This window comes from Ctenopharyngodon idella, chromosome 6 (assembly GCF_019924925.1).
Source record: "Ctenopharyngodon idella isolate HZGC_01 chromosome 6, HZGC01, whole genome shotgun sequence".
Classification (NCBI taxonomy): Eukaryota; Metazoa; Chordata; class Actinopteri; order Cypriniformes; family Xenocyprididae; genus Ctenopharyngodon; species Ctenopharyngodon idella.
Window position 1 is genome coordinate 5,178,452 of NC_067225.1, and position 18,697 is coordinate 5,197,148.

Genomic DNA, 18,697 nt, shown 5'->3' on the forward strand with positions numbered 1-18,697 from the left:
CTTTTAATTATCTTTCTATGTAAACATGCATTAGACGGACATCTGACCATTGCGCCTGTCATTTATTACTCACCCTCATGTTGTTACACACCTGTAAGACCTTCGGAACACAAATTAAGATATTTTTGATGAAATCCGAGAGCTCTCTGACTCGTCAATAGACAACAATTTAACCACCACTCCCAGAAAGGTTCCAGAAAGGTACTAAAGACATCGTAGTACCTAGAATAAAAGAGACGACTGTAGTGGTTCAACCTTAATTTTACAAAGCGATGAGAATAATTTTTGTCTGCAAAAATGAAACAAAAATAACTACTTTATTCAACAATATCCTCTCTTCTGTGTTATTCTCTTACACTGTTTACGTCCAGCGCTTCCAGGTTCAGAATGCCGACTCAGTATTGGCAGATGCTGTTTACGTCAGCAGCACGTCGCATACATGTGATGCTGACTCAGGAGCCGGCCAATAATTACTTTTTTCTCTGAGTATTTTTACTCTTTAAATTGTCCTTCGGTATCTCTGCTGCTCCGAGCATATGGACAGGAGAAGGTTCATTACAGAGGCCGACTTTACGTAACCTCTGAGCCTGTGAACTTCTGCTGAGAGGCCAGTTGGATCTCCTCCATCTTTGACTTTCTCCCTTTGCCTTTACACCCCTAGTGGAGAGCGTTCAGAATCCCACCGATCGCCTTCATTTGCTACTTTCTAACCTTCACTCCATTCCAGTAATGAGGGTGTATTTTACTTATTTATGTGTTTATCTGAGAACTCAACCCATTTATAAAACATGGACCTGTGCACCCCTGTAGTCAAGATAACTGCATAGTACTCTTTCATCCCTTTTTTCTTATTTTAGCCTGTTGCCCCCACGTCAAAGCCTTGGAGGACCAGTGTGGTTTGGTTGGACTATTGATTTGGCCGGTCTTCAGCTCTACTCCAGCTGTGTGACCTCTTTTTACATAAGAGGGCACAGGACTCATGCCAGTCCTAAGCAGATACTCTGCGAACTCATCTGCTTTCGTAGATGTTTAAAAAATGTCTCGTTTACTCTCGTCCATATAATGGCAGTGAATAGCATCAAGCTTTTTTAAAAAAGATGCAAAATAACGGGTGCTTGCAGTAAGGCAGAAGATAGTTTCCAAAACATTTAATATAAAATCCAATAACAACAGACAGGCAGGCAGGTAGTGCAAACACATATGTATTACTGAGACAGGACAAGGAGTTCAGGACAGGGAACAACTAAAATAGTGACACAGAAGATTAACTTAAATGATGAACAGCTGATGATGATGATTAGTGTCCATGGTGACAGATTAAGGCAGGAACATAGAACAAAGGAACACATTTGAATCAATGACAACAAACTGAAAGTCCGTACAAACAGAAACTAAACAGAACTAAACGTGTGCTTGTGTGCTTTTTCTAGGTGAGATGGAGTGAACTGCGACACTAATAGAGTCACACGAACACGTGTGAAGCCGTGCACAGAGGACCAAAGGCCAAGGTAAGGATTAAATAAATAATACATTAAATTTCGATTTGTTTTTCACCAAACCCTATCGTATATATCCCCAGAAAACTTAGAATATATTCAGCACATGTCGCATGGGACCATCCTGGGATACTTTTGCATCTTTTTTAAAAAAAACTTGATGCTGGTTGCTATTCACTGCTCTTATATGGACGAGGGCGCTTAATTGAAATTCTGTAGGTGGCGCTATCGAGCCATTTTGCAACACCTAATTCTGAAACCCATATCAGATGTAAATTTTTACCACTTCTGACACGTGTGCAAAGTTTCGTGAGTTTTCAAGCATGTTTAGGCCCTCAAAAATGCGATTCATTTCAGAGAAGAAGAATAATTGACTGAGCAATTACAATAGGGTCCTCACACCATCGGTGCTCCAGGACAATTTCTTCTCTTCCCTGTCATTCTTCTATGCTGTTTACATTGTAGACACAGTGCAGAGCTTCCAGGTTCTACATCAGAACGGCGACTCATTATTGGCTGGCTTCCACATTACACACATGCGTCATGCTGGTCACGTGTACACCGTCGGCCAATACTTCTTGTTGCTTCATAACATTAAGGTTGAACCACTGTAGTCACGTGGATTATTTTAACGATGTCTTTACTACATTTCTGTACCTTGAATGTCGTACTTACGTTGCTTTCTATGGGTGATCAGAAACCTCTCGAATTTCATCAAAAATATTTTAACGTGTTCTGAAGATGAACAAAGGTTTTCTTATGTTCATTGTCCGGTCTCGTATACTGTAAGTTTGGCTGTGTTTGTGGTATCTGTCTTTACTACTTTGTGGAATATTATTAAATTACATTGGAACCTTTCATCTTCGTCTTCGTACCTTCATCAGCAGAGCAATCGTTACAGGAGACCAGACCTAATATGGATTATGCAGCGAAGTTTAGTGCGAGCCTAGACTTTTTTTGTGTTCACCGATCAGTTCTTTTGTCTTGCCATCACCTGCCCCTATGACGACGAGACCCTGAAGACTGAGTCTGACCAGGGGTGTGAGCCCGCAGCATCGGTGGCTGGGGGTATTTTGGTGGAATTAGTAACTGAGGACTGGCTGATGGATTTCCATACAGAGGTATCATCGCCCACCCTATCCCACCCCGTTTCTCATTTTTCACCACTGTTTTTAGAGAGCACAATAGACTGTTTGGACTGTGACTATTAATTTTTCTCTGAACCCTCATCACTGTTTCTAAACAGCACAGAGACGTGGATGGGCTATACATTACCATCAACCTTTCCAAGTCTCCATCTGCTTCCATCGCCGACCTTCTCAGCCAGTCCCCCAGCCCCACCTCTTGCACCCTTTCACCATCTCCAGAATCGCCATGCTGTGACGTCGAGCCTCAGGTCGAGCAACCTCCATAAGCGCCTGAGCGTCTGGTTCCTGTGGCTCCGTCTCGGCCCGTTGACCTGGCGGCTCCACCCTGGCTCCTCCCATCTTCGGCTCCACCAGACCCCCTTGGCCTTTCGACTCAACCGGGTTCCCTTGTCCCAGCAGCTCCCCCTTGGTCAGTCATCACACCACATCTGCCACGGACTTGTAGATCTACTGCTATGCACTGTTCCTCCACCCCTACGGCTGCAATGGGCTCCTCATTCCCTTTGGACTTGCCTCGGTCCACGGTCACAACGGCATCATCTCAGACCTCAGGTTTTCTGGCTCCTCCTCCGGCGGTCACCGCCGCGACGTCCCCTAGGCCTCCAATGCCAGCGATGTCACTCTGTTCCATCTGCACCCTGGGATCAATCGGCTCCACCTCCGTCAGTCGTCCCCCAGATGTCGACAGTCCCGTCTACACCTTGGCGCCTCCCTCCCTAGTCTCCACCGTGGGCTGTCATCACTGCCATGCTCTGGGTCCGCGTCATCGGCCATCCACCACCAGTGCCACCAGGGGATCATAGTCATCCCATCACCATACTGTCACTTCAGCCTCTCACCATCCCCTCGTCCACCTCCAAAGCCCCCTCCAGACCTCCCTTTGTTGTTTCGTTATGGCGTTAGGTCGCGCCTTGCCAGAAGGGGGTGTACTGTGACAGTCATGTTTGGTTTGTCCTAGTTTGTTTTCAGTCATTCTCATTTGTTCCTTTGTTTGACTTTCCCGCCACTCCTTTGTTACCATGGTCACAGTCATTATGAGTTCATATCAGCTGTGTATCGTTAATTACCTAGTTTGCATGCACTACTAAAGTTCTTGCTTTTCTTGTTCATTGTCTAATCTCGTATATGTTTGGTTGTGTTTGTGTTATCTGTCTTTACTACGTTGTGGAATATTATTAAATTACATTGGATCCTTTCATCTTCGTGTCTTCATCAGCAGAGTAACTGTTACATAATGACAAATTTCAGTTTTGGGTGAACTAACCCTTTAAGTGGTGGTCATCTCTGGTAAAATAAATCACTGTAAATGCAGGGAAGGTAGTTAACAGCCTAATTTTTTCTGAGTTGTATTGTGCTCACATACTGCTCTCATTTATCACTTTTGCCTTAAGCAATCTGATAGAACAGGAACACCTCTCAGGATGCTGATGGCCTCTTACTGAGAACATATAAAGAGACGGATTGATTTTAGTCTAAAAAACATTAAGTTAGGCTAAATGGTGAAGGAATATGTTGTTCTTTTTATAACATCAGATTTTAGTGTAAACAGCATTTATTATCTAAAAATGGTAAATTACAGTGCTTGGTGTGAATTCCTGGCAATATTTTGGCTCTAACTGCTGGGTAAACATGAGAACTTGCTTAAACTGATCTGGCATAGATTGATGGCAAGCGTCATGAACCTATAGCTGTATCGTTTCAAAATGTCAGATGGCAAGATGCCAGTGCAAAACTGGCATCATAGAAACAAAAAGGAAGGGGAAAACCCTAAATTTGTTTAAATTTGACCCTGAATGTTTTACTGTGACATTGGGTCTTATTGTCGTATTTTTATTAACTGGCTTTTGGTGATCAGGATAAATAGGATCAGTTTAATTTTCATAAGCTCTTAATATCTGTTAAACACTAGCTGAATAATGCAGATGAAATTAGATCCAGATAATTATCCTTGGATATTAGTCCATTAAGAATCAGAGGAAAATGCATTACTGAAAAGGCAGATAAAAAGGCAAATGTTATAGAGCTGATAAGATGTGCAAAGGGATAAAAAGGGAGCGAGACAGAGAGAGCAAGATGAATAGAATTGTAAATATCTATCTATATCAGGAAGTCACAGCGCACAGCAACCACTTAAACTATAATGGGCATTTAAAAACACGAATGAGAGAAATTTATCGACGGAGGCATTGTGTTCGGTAGGCCGGCGCAGCTCATCGAAAGCAGGTGGTGTGCATCGACGGGTCGTTCTCAACCAGTAGACCAGCCGGAAAGGATGCGCTCCTAATGCCTTGATTATTGTATTATTCTCACCTTCATCCACAAATACTTCAGAGCGACCCATCAGAATGTAATCTCTCCCAGGGGAAGCGGTGGCCATGGCTGCTCTTTGATTTTCTGTCATGGCTGTGAGGCCTAATGAAAACTAATGTTGGGAGAAGGGAAATGATTTGTTAAAAGTAGCAATGGCTAAAAATTGAAGAGGGTGGATGGGATATTACAGAGACGCCTGGCTCTCCATTGGCCTCCGGCACTCCTCCTTTTCTGGCTCCTTGTCCATTTATATTTGAATGTTTTGACAACCTTGTAAATTGCAGTATTGATCTATGCCATAGCAAAGAATAGAAATACAAAGTCATGAGGGACATCCATGAGTGTGTATGCGTATTGATGATTGTAATGAATGATATTACATCAGATGACCTCTGAGATGTGGAAGGATCTCTCTGGTTTTAATTTGAGATGCCTATTCATAATGCTGTCAAAAGAAAAACTCCAAATAATACAAGCAAGTGTCATTAAGATTCAAGTGTAGTTTAATAAACTGGAAAAAAAGAGGGAGTTGAGGAGGAGGAAGAAGATGACAAATATGCAGCAAGACAAACCTTTTCATGAAAGAAGCTGAAGTAGAGAAAAATCTCAGAAATGAGTGATACCAATGACCTGGTGACACTGACCAGCTGAAAATGGAGAGTTAGCCTTGATTATGTACAAATATTTTTGCTTCTTTTTTTCCCCTTTGGTTTGCCAGAAGTAAGGAATATGTAATGAATATTGTACAGTCATGCCTATAGTCACAAAATATCATTGATAGGGGGACAAGTCAAAGTGATCTCCTGAGTATTTGTATGCATTTTTATGTAAAGTGTGGCTCTACTACACATATATTTTCATACACATTGAAACGTACAATATTGATGTATTGACAGAACTAAAATGTAAAGTATTTACGTATGAACAACTTTACAGACATACAAATGTTTATGAATCCTTATTTATGAATATTAAAAGCATGGCATTAATATTTATATTCTATTGTATTCAATTGTCATATCAATCACATTGTTTTCAGTCACAGTTTACTCATCTACTTCATATGAAATGATAACATTTCTCTCGGCTCTGTGTGACTTTTGCCTCAAAATTGTTTCGAAAGTTAAACAAGACTACATTTTAAAACCTTAAAATGAATAGCATTTCTGGAATTATTTAACTATTGTTTATCATGTAATATTTATTTTGTTTGCCATGGGACACAAAATCTGTTTTCTCAGTATAGTCCTACTGTGACTGAAATTAGAACCATAAAATCAGTAATCAATTTTATTTGTGCGCTGTAGTCCAAGTCTTCAGAAACAATATGATTGTGAGGAACAGACCCAAATTTAACTTTTGATTCAGACAGAATATGCTAATGAATGACTTTAAGATATCCCACATCAGCTACATAAATTAAGCAACTAACCATTCAGAAACGTCCTGTTGCATTCTACATGTTGTCACTTCTTCTTGAGTCTCTCCATCATTGTCTGACTCAGGTTTGAACATAAAAATCTGAACACTTACTAACATTTTCATTGAATCTTCGTGAGGTAATCAGTGCTATGTGCTAACATGAGCTCTTGAAACTCCGCCCTCTTCTTGAGAGCAGCAGCTCATTTGCATTTAAAGAGACACACACCAAAACGGAGCGTTTTTGCTCACCCTCAAAAAGTGACAAATTTAACATGCTATAAAAATGATCTTTGGGGTATTTTGAGCTAAAACTTCACAGACACACTCTGGGGATATCAGAGACTTATTTTACGTCTTGTAAAAGTGGCATTATATGACCCCTTTAAGACTTGGTTATGGGTTTAGAGGTAGGAGTGGGATTAGTGGCTCAAAATTAGTGTTAGGTATTACTGCAGTTGAATGAACATTTCTACACTTGACAGTGTGATACAGAAAGACAGATAATATGCAAGACTGTCTTATTGGTAAATATTTCATTTGGTTCTGAAAGCGTAAAGCATTCAAACTGAAATAGCTCTACACATCTTTGTTTTTCCATCTCAGCGACTCTAAGCATAGAAATTAAGTGCTAAGGAAGGCCAGGTCAATGCACAAGCTTCTGAGTGTTTGTCAAAGAACAAATGACAAATTTGAAGAACAATAAGATAAAAGTCATTATAATTATAAGAGAGAATTGAGAATATTAAAAGAGTCAAAGAATGTACAAAAAGTGTCAAGCAACTATTGCTTTTGCTTTTAACACTTTTGCATTTCTGCATGTTTATTTGTGTTTAATTAATGGTTTCTTTGTTTACCATGTGAAGAGAGTAAATGAGAGTAAGAGGATTGGTATGTGGGCGTTCAACACATTCATGAATAATGTTTTTAGTCACTGATGCATGACCTTTAAAAGCAACTAAACAGCTTACCGCTTGAACAGTTTTCCAACTGACAACATATATCTGGAAAACATACAAGGAAATATACTAATGCACTGAAACAATCTCACTAATTTTGTTTTAATTTTTAAAGCCTAAATTAGATTTATTTTATTGGCCAGGGGTACTGTATAGCAATAATTATGATACTTTTGAATATCTGTATTTGTCCAACCATTTTTTTTTTTTTTTTTGAGGTAATCATTACTTTTCAAAGATCTAAATGTGCCCCCATTTTTCAAAATTGCTCCTGCTTCACTTATGTAAGCTTACACAAAAGTGCACATACTGTGCAAGTGGCCATTACCAGAGCAGGTAAATTTAGTTTTATGTCAAGTAAGGCCACCCTGAAGTGCCAGGAACACTATAACATTTTCTATCATTATTTTTGAGTGAAAGGAGAAAGAGAGTAGAAACGAGTTGTTAGGGTGTTTCAGTTGATTACTGGTAGGATGCTAGGTGATTGGACTTCTTGTCCAAGTAAAAACACAAAAAAAGGAGCCTTCAGGTCTAATCACAGTATGAGCTAAGGTTGAGTTGATGGTCATGGACTCCACAAAATGATTGTTTTTCATTTATTCAACCAATTTAATTTGTCATCCTCATAATTTCCTCTGGGAAAGTTCTAAACACGTTCAAATCACATAATTATATGAAGTATGTACAGAATGAACACAGTATATACAAAAGAACACACTGGATCCTCATCTTCACATCATGAGAGTAAAGATATAATTCATCTTTAGTTTACCCGGATGACGCATTTAATTAACCTAAAAAAAGTGGAATGTTGGACACTTCATGCACTCATCTGTCGCAGAATTAATTACGTAGCCAAATCAGGCTCCGATGCTGTATGAAAAAAAATATTTTTTGCATATATTATATCCAACTTAAGAAAAAAAAATGCTGTAGAAACAATTTTTACTTTGTATTTGTTTGTGAAATTTGCTAGCAATTAAATATGAAAATTTGAAGTAGAAATACTGATAGTATTTTTTATTTTTTTGTAAAAAGTACTCCAATAATTGCTTTATTTACAACTTTATTTCAACAAGTGATGTACTATATAGCAAACATCAACTGCCTGATTTTCTGATTTGTCGCAAAATGTAACTATTATTGCTCAGACCCAGCTCTCTATATAAAGTATCCAACTTCATCCGCATATAGTACACTTGTATAAAGCAATTAATACTATTTAGCAAATCTGGTAACACTTTAGTATGGGGAACAATTCTCACTTTTAACTAGTTGCTCATTAGCCTGCATATTGGCTGTTTACAAAGCACATATTAATGCCTTATTCTGCATGACCATATTCTACATCCCTAAATTTTACCCCATACCTAAACTTAAACAATACAACAATGACCTTACTAACTATTAATAACCAGTAAATTAAGTGTTTATTGAGGCAAAAGTAGTTAATAATGAATGTGTTCCCCATACCAAAGTGTTACCACAAATCTAAACTGCGTGATTGTTTATATCGTCACAAATTGTAACTTATTGTCCAGTTCTTATCTGCTAAATGCAACTATAAGTCATGTGGATATTAAGATAATAAAAACATTAACATCATGATTTTCTGCAAAGCTGCTTTGAAACAATGTGTATTGTGAAAACTGCTATATAAATAATTTTGACTTGACTTGTCTTATGATTGTTTATACACTTCAGTTAATGTAGGCATTTTGCCTTCATGCTGAACATTTATAACATGCTAGCAGAGTTTTTTATAATTAGCGTTAAATACAATGATTAGGTTTATGTGAAGCACACAAAAGGTCATAAGTCATTTAAAACTCACTAAAATGGAACACAATTAAACCCAATTAAAAAGTTTTACATTTTGTGATCAAGATGTTCAATTGTATCAAAATCAACATATTTATATGATTTGACAGGTAGAGTTTTGCATACTATGGAAACCCATTTCTGACTTATTTTAAAATAGTCATGCACCAAAGTTAAATAGATGCTAACACAGCCAAAACGTGCCATTGGAGAAGTGCTAACTTAACCTTTTTGGTCAATGTCGGCCTGCCAAAACCTCTTCAACCAAAACCGGAAATTATTTTTTTGGCCGAAAATTTCGGTTCCCAAAACTTCAGTACATCAGTATTTAATACATCACTATTTAAAACATTATCTTACAATGATCTCTCTAAGGTGGCTTTGTGTCTTTTACATAGTCTAAAACTCAGTACTCATTGCCAGCAGCATAAATGTAACTGAAGTGGTCAATGTTGATCAAATACTTTCATACCTGGAGTCATACATGAATATTTTGTAGTATATGCAGTTGTTTTTATTCTCTCATACACTTACCGAGGAAGGAGCTGCAGAAACTGAAATACTGGAATACTTTTGAGTATTAAGCAGTGAAGACCAGTTTAGAAGTCAATTACTCTCTTTTGCTGCATCCAACAGGGCATTCCTAAATTTGGATGTAAGTTATGGTAGAAATGAGACTGCGCTATCAGTCCTCTCAATGAGGCAAAGGGGGCGATGAGGGGATTAGCATTAGCATAATTAGCATTGTGTAGCGAGAGTTCACTTGCTGTAGCCTGTGAGAGTTAATTCAGCACTAGTTGTGTTGTGCCCCATGTGTTCTATCCATTACATGCTAAAAAAAAAATAAAAATAATCAAATTACAGAGCTCAGTGCCAGTTTTTACACTGTTACATTGGATTGCTCTTCAGTGTGTGCACTGATTGGGCCAAACAGGAGCTTGATGGAAATTCATATGAGCTAAGAGTAATGTGTCTTCTCCTGAGCTCTTTAGAGACACTAGCCGTCCCATTACTGCTCTCAATTTACTTATGTGTAGTCCTGCTTGCTATTCACCACATATGAGTTGTTATGTTTTCCATGAACAGTGGCATGTTTGTTTATTGGCCTAAATGTGTTAATATGCATGTTAGAGGGTGTCAAAGTGAACCTCAGAGGACCTGGTTGGTCTTATCAGACCAAGGCCAGAAGACTCAGGGCGTTTGTGAACGTGTTAGTTCAAGGACCACAGGATTATTCCCACACGTACATGTGCACATCTACTGCATTCTCTGAAACACACACTTTAAATTTAGTGTATTCACCACCAGAGGTCCTTGTTTCTCCTAGTCATTTGCTGTGTCTCATTTCCAAAGCTGCGTCCTCCAGAGATCGCATTTATCAGCCGCATACGCCATTGAGGCTGCTTCATTTTAATAAACTGACCACTACATTACAAAGTCATAAAGAAATTACAACAATTTACGTACATTCAGTTTTATAATGGTTACTTTTCTGAAATAAGACATCCTTTATGATGTATGTAGCCAACAAATGCGACCTCGGTGGATGCAGCCTTTGAAATGAGACACAGCTACTGTCAATGGTATTTTCAAGGAGGCATAAAATAGCTAAAGACAGCTAAAACATTAACATTCCCAAGTTGCTTGGCTGGTATACATGATCCCCTGGAAGTATGCAATCTGCATTGCAAAAACAAATTCAAAACATTTAAAACAATGCCATGAATTCACACACAAACTAAGATCTGCTGCGTTCCCGACACCTGTTCCAAACTGTACGGGCAACAAGTCAAGTGATGAGAAGAACCAGGTATGCTTGAGCATTCTGTCCTTTTAGGGTCACATCTTGTGACCACACATCCTGTTTTTGGTTCATATAGGCATCTTTGGTCTTTGGTTCATATTTCAGTCAAACCGCACCAGATTTCGTTTTGAAGTGGACCAAGACCAATCTTTTCAGGGGTCTCGGTCCACTTGTTTGGTGCACACCAGGGTTCAGATGGCAGTGTTCACACTTATTCAAATGAACCACACTAACAGAGCAATCGCATAGTTTGTTTTAATCAAACCAAAAGTGTGAACACATCCTAAGAAGAAAAGGTTCTATATAGAACCTCCAAGGGTTCTGTCATACCCCTTCTCCACCAAGGCATTTTGAGTGCTGGTTCAGAGCCAGAGCCCAGTTTCAAATCAGTTCTTTGTTTTTCGACACCTAAAGCACCAGCTCTGAACCAGGAAAAATGGTTTGTAAGTAGCACCAAAACATTGCTAGTCTAAGTAAGAAACGCTTGCGTCAGGGGCTGGGGGCGGGGTTACTGTGACCAACAAGATGAACAGAAACTTGTGACCGCCATTTTTGAAATAGCAGCTAATCGAGCTAATAGCAGCCTGATTGTAATCTCCATCTATACAAAGTACGGCCAGCTGCACGAACCCATTGGATTCAGCATGTTTGGATTCCGATGTAGGTTCGTAAAGCCATGAGCATCAATAGTAACGCAGTGTCCACCATTGTTGATGGAAGGCTTATTCGAGATGCATTGGTGCTGCGCAGACCAATCGGCGTATGACATCAAAGTACCGCAAGAGCATTTGGAGAGCATACGACTCCTTATGCTTTTGAATCGCTTTCGTGGTACTTTAATGTCATACACCGATCGGTCTGCGAGAAGCCGATGCATAGAAAAAGCCTGGCGTGTTTGTGTTTGACGCTGCTGTGCTAGCTTTGCTGGGAAAGTTGAGATGTATACAGTGACGTAAGACGTGGCTCTGTGGTGGCTCTCTAGACCACGGAAAGGCAAACTGGTTCTTAGAAGGCTCGTCAGTTGAACCAACTTCGAACTGGCAATAGCACTAGCTCTGATCTAGCACCCGGCTAATGCTGGTGGAAAAGGCACTTCATATATAGAACCTTTTAGGGGTTCCCATCATGGGATTATTTTATGGATTTAGTTTAAAGTATTTTTTTTTTTTTAAGCAACTTGTAAACATACTTAAGTACTAGTAAAAATTTAAATAACCCATTAAATGTTAAAGTATTATGCATTTCTCTTTATACAGAAACTTTTTGGCATTAAGAGTTCTTTTAAATTGAGTCAAGGACCCTAGGGTTTTATATAGAACCCATTGAACCTTTTTTTTCTAAGAGCGCAGCGTCTATCCTGAGATGCGATGTCAAAGGCAGCAAACAGGGAAAAATCTGTTAAAACATTGTTTTTATTTCCTGTCCACTTGTTTTATGTTTGATTGGTTGAATCAATGATTTTGATGATTTTCTGATTTATTTAACTCGCTCAGATGAGCATGTTGAACATGTTTGGCAAGTCCCTCAGCACTTAATATAATATTTACAGTCTGAAAAACCTTGGAGTAGTTTCAGGTCAGGAGTTGGAATGGTGTGTTTACAAATGAGGGCAATGCAGAGAACATATGCTGTTGTAGGGAATTACTGAACAGAAGTTTTGCCTTTCAAACATGTAGCAGCCAATTTTCCTCATCATCAAACTTTGTGTCCCTATAGAGCAGTAAAATAACTATTCTGGACATCCGCTGGAGTGTTGTTTTGGTATTGAAGTATTATAGTATTTATTAGTATTTTGCACTAGCTTTTATTTTTATATTATCAGCTCTGATTTAAATTTTAGTTTTAGTAAATTTATTAACTTTTAAAATGTTCTATTATTTTTTTAAACATCTATTTGTTTGTTTGCTGTTCAGTTTTAGTAATTTAAGTACTTAATATCATTTTATTTCAGTTAGTTTCCAAGGAAACATGTTTTATTTTCTATTTACATTTCTTAAATGTAAGTGTTTCATCTAATATTTTTATGTTATTTCAGCTGTATTTTAAGTTACAAAAAGGATTTTTAATAGTTTTAGTTTTAGTTAGCAATAACAACACTGCAAAGTGGACCTTAAAAAACATTAAATCTTGTTGGGCAACTCTACATGAGGATGATACTTTCATTGTTGTGTTTTTTTATTGTACATTTTATAATTATTTATAATTTATAATTATTTATTATATTCCTACTATATTTGAAATTGTGATAAAGTGGAACTCAAGTACTTTGCATGATCCGTGCTTACAAACTAGGGCTGTAATTAGTTTTTGTTTTTTTCACACCCTTTTGTGCAATTAATCGCAATTAATCGCATACTTGTTGTGAAATTAAGCATATATCATTTATCTTCATGTTTATTTTGTCATAATTTGCTATATCCAGCAAAATAAGCTATCAGATTGAAGTGTGATTCTTAGAAAACTGTGTTTTCTGCAAGCTTTATTATTATTATTATTATTATTATTTTTTCTCCAAAAAAGGACACTTGGAGGCTCCAAAAGGACACCAAATAACCAAATAATACGAGTAATTATAATTCAGAAATGTATGCACATCAAAGAAGAAGAAGAAAAAAAAAACTTTCAGAATTCAGTGTACAGTATGTGTACAGTGCAACAAAGAGCTTGTTTAGAGCTTTTTAGAGCTTGTTTACATTTTAGACATGTCAAGTTGCAATACTGATCAGAACCATATGGAAATGCCAAAAAAAAAAAAAACAACCTGCATATATAGTGCACAGATCCAATCAGAATTACTAAACTCAGCAACATGCACATGACAGATAAACCATTATCCTGAATGTGTGTGGAAACAATGGCTTGAATGTACTGAAATGTCTCTGTGTATAAATACAATGTGTGTGGAGAGCACACATACATGGTTTGTTTGCACATCAATATAACGGACTCACATGTGCTTACTGTATGACTCCTGTACGTCACCGCAATCATCTTTACCTTGATTACAATTTGCATCCATCGAAACTTTACTAGTGAGACGTTGGTTTGCTTTATCCAGCCGAGAAACATATTTTGCATATTGCCTGGCCAGTGGTGGGATTTTTTGACATTCTGTTCAGTCTGTATTTCACACAGCGCTTTGCGTGAGGGCTCTTGCTTATCAGAAACAATGACAAAATATGACAGAGCTCGTGTTTTAAAGTGAAACAAACTGAAATTAATAATTTACTGAAAACTAGCCATGAGTCACTGTTCTCTTTGCCATCTCTGATGTAATAAGCCTGGACTTCTGAGATCATGTAACTGCGAGAAGTAAATTTCGTTAATGAAGCAATTTCATGGGCTTCAATGATTTATCTGTGTTATTTTGCATTAAATTATTTTAAAGCCTTAAGGATTTTGAATGAATCCCATGCTTTAACGTGTTAACGTTGACAGCCCTAATACAAACCTAAAACAGGCTAACATAAACAAATTGGACTCGACTGTGAATTAAAATGTTTCACCTGCTTCATCTCACCTGTGATGACACCGCACTGACTTATACACTCAGGTCAACAATGACGGACAGAACAGCAAACTAATTTTCTGGTTGACTAGTAAAAATGAATAGTCATTCTAGTCGACAACATCACTCATAAATGATGTTTGCTGCTATTCAAAATGAGCTAAAGAAACACAATCCAGCAACATTTTGTCAAAACTAAATTTCATTGCATTGAATCCACTTTAATTTATAAATGGATGATTAGTTAATTAGTTAATCTATCTAATCTATCTATCAAATTTATTTTGACTGAAGATGAAGAGGACTATGCGAAGTTAATAAAAAATATATTTGTCCAGCCCTTTTTTTTTTCTGCTAGATTTTTTATTTTTACTTTCATCATACCTTTCCTGATGGCAGCTCATGTACTAGAATTGAAGAGTTAATCTGCAAAAAACAGATAACTCTAACATTTGTATTAATTCTCATAAATCATGTTTTTTATTTATTTATTTATGTATTTATTTATTTTTATTGTGCATTCCAAGTAATATCAATCAAACTGCAGTTGGGTTGTTTTGATTAAATAATAATAACTCCAAAAAATACAGGTATCTTACAAAATTAAAGTTCATTGAAAGTATGTTTTTTTTATATATTAAAAGTTTGTTTTTTAGCAAAAGCAGATAACTCCAACAGTCGTTTTTTGGCAAAATCAGATAACTCCACATTTCACACAGATGGGCACAGACAGAGAGACGCACACACACTAACGCAAAAGAGCAAACAAGGTTTCAGCATGCAAGACGTGTATGGTGTACAAGGAGTTGCAGGAGTTAAACTTATAAATCCTCCATCACTTTTAGTCAGCTTTGATGAAATTCCCCTCAGCTAGCGAGTCTTTTTGAAGTGACTAGCAGCTTTGTCACCTGACCTGAATACTGCGCACTGATTCGCTAAAACTGGCTTATCAGGTTTTGTACACAAACAACAAAGGTGCTTGTCAGTTTCAGCTGTAAAACATGAACTCGCGATGCATTGAAAGTGGACAATACCGGCTTTTTTGACAAAACATATTTAGGGTTCAGAACGTGTGGAGAATAACGCATGGCAGTCAGTTCATTTTTTTAAACGTGGTATTTATCGTTTTTTTTCCAAATGAACTCTTCAATTATTCATATTTTTAAAGTTGCTAAACAAATGAATCGTGTTTCTTACCATTGTGAAATTCCATCAAAGGCACAGTAAGTGATTTCTGAGAAACGATGTTGATATTTGAAAACACCAAAACGCCAAAAGAATCAAACATCTTGATAGCTCCGCTCCCAAATTCATGAACACACTACGGGACACAGGCTCCTCCCCCCTCATGAGTGGATATGCCCCTTACTGCTGAATGGCTACAAGTGTGTTGTGCTGCTCTCGGTCCGATTCACTTTCAACAGTGTTTCTCAGAAATCGTTTACTGCACCTTTAAGGTGACACATATCTCTTGCCATCCTTGTTCCCCTTCTGTAAGGCTGTTCCCTGACTATTTGAACCTGTACCTCATTTGATATCTACAGTACCTGAATTGGTATTGAATCTTATTTCACATCTTATGAACTCCTCCATATGCTGCGACTTGATTGTCACACTTTACCTTGTAGACGGGGGAAAACCTATGACCCAGTAGGAGTGATTGTGGGTTACAGCTGGTGGCATGTTGGACCCATCAATGAATTCTGTCATGAACACCCTGACAACTCAAGACTTAGCCTAGGGCAGGACTGGATGTCTGCACCACTGAGTTCTAGACTGTTGAAAACACAATTCCTCACATGGATCCTATTATAGTCTGGCAGGAAGGCACCCTAATAAAAGCACATCCCTATGTCACACTTTTACGGCCGTGTTTTCTCTAATCTATTTTATTAGCCTGCCTTCAGAGACAACAGCTGAAGTTTAATGTCACACAGTAGCATATATGCATCCATCTCGCTCTACCTCCTCACTCTCTTCTTCTCGCTCGCTTTCTTTCTCTGCAAATCCCCAGTGCCCTTTCTTTGACAATCCGATGGCTCTCATACTCACACTTGAAGGATGATATCCCTAATGTTCGTGACAAATTAATCCACAGGGGGAAAGCCTGTGACAGTGAGCCAGCAGTTGGTCATTGCTTTTACTAAATCTGTCATTTCCGATTTGCAGATCCGTTTTGTAGGGGGTTGCATATATAAGCAGCAATTTGTATAACCTGGATTAAGTTAGGGGGTGGGAGAATACTGTAGATGCTAACTCAAATATTGTCATTAAATTGCATATGCTCCCAAAGCAGCTAAATGAGTTTGACATGTTGCAATGCTGTTACAGTGGGAAAAAAAAAAAATGGCTGTGAGGGATATTGAACAGAACATATGGTAATTTAAAACTTCTGCTAATCAATGAAGGTCATTAAAGGGTTTTACTCACTTGAGTGTCTGCTGTGCTATTGCAAGTAAACCTGCAATAAATGCAACAGAAGTAAATGCATCAATGACTTCATGTAATATTTTTTAGACCTTTATTAGTAATTTATTCAAATGAATAGTTGACCGAACAATAAAAATTGTCATTTTTTACTCAGTCCCATTTTGGTCCAAATGTTTTTACAAGAGCTTATTCAAATTCCTCCTTTTATTTTCAATAAAAGCATAATAATAATAAAATATCAGCATAATTGGTATTGTGATACTTTAACTGGAATGCAAAACATGAAAACCTTATTTACCAAATAATATGAACTAATCTCAAAAATCTGCTTGAATGTTTGATTGAATCAATTCATTTAAAGACTGTCATAACTGCTATTTTCATAAAGGTACTTCATTCCCCCCTGTGTACTAGAAATGCAATTTATCCCATAAGATAGAGTGTCCCAAACTAATTTATAGAAATTGTAGGATTCATAGCCGCAACAAGCACTGAGACACATCTGAAGCATCTACTTTAATAAAATTATCATATGTTTGCCTTGAAGATTTTTGATCAGATTATTTGCACAGCAACACACAAGCACATGAGCGTGCATACACAAGCACACATACATACAGAGCTTTTCATTTTGGCTGCATAACAAACCAATTAACTCGTTGAGAACAGCAGCTGTTTGAAGCGAATGGACAAATGTTTGCATTCCATCAATAATTTTCTGCTTTATGATGACTCGAGTTTATAAGGATCTACATTTAAAAGAAAGCTTTTGAAAAAAGTATAAAGTTTATTTGAACTTATTTTAGTATATGGTAAATTTGATATAAAATATTAATATAAGTATTAAATAATAATAATAAAAAATCCTCCAATACACATTTACTGCAAGTCCTACAGTATATCTAGTGATTTTTTTTCCAACCCGAATTCCGAAAATGTTGGGACGTTGTTTAAATTTGAATAAAATGAAAACGAAAAGACTTTCAAATCACATGAGCCAATATTTTATTCACAAAAGAACATAGATAACATAACAAATGTTTAAACTGAGAATTTTTACAATTTTATGCACAAAATGAGCTCATTTCAAATTTGATGCTTGCTACAGGTCTCAAAATAGTTGGGACGGGGGCATGTTTACCTTGGTGTAGCATCTCCTCTTCTTTTCAAAACATTGTGAAGACGTCTGGGCATCGAGGTTATGAGTTTCTGGAGTTTTGGTGTTGAAATTTGGTCCCATTCTTGCCTGATATAGGTTTCCAGCTGCTGAAGAGTTTGTGGTCGTTTTTGATGTATTTTTCTCTATAGGTGAAAGATCTGGACTGCAGGCAGGCCAATTCAGCACCCGGACTCTTCTATGACGAAGCTATGCTGTTGTAATAGCTGCAGTATGTGGTTTTGCATTGTCCTGCTGAAATACACAAGGCCTTCCCTGAAATAGATGTTGTCTGGAGGGGAGCATATGTTGCTCTAAAAACTTTATATACCTTTCAGCATTCATAGTGCCTTCCCGAACATGCAAGCTGCCCATACCGTATGCACTTATGCACCCCCATACCATCAGAGATGCTGGCTTTTGAACTGAATGCTGATAACACGCTGGAAGGTCTCCCTCCTCTTTAGCCCGGAGTACACGGGGTCCGTGATTTCCAACAATGATGTCAAATTTGGACTCGTCTGACCATAGAACACTTTTCTACTTTGAAACAGTCCATTTTAAATGAGCCTTGGTCCACAGGACACGACGGCGCTTCTAGACCATATTCACATATGGCTTCCTTTTTGCATGATAGAGCTTTAGT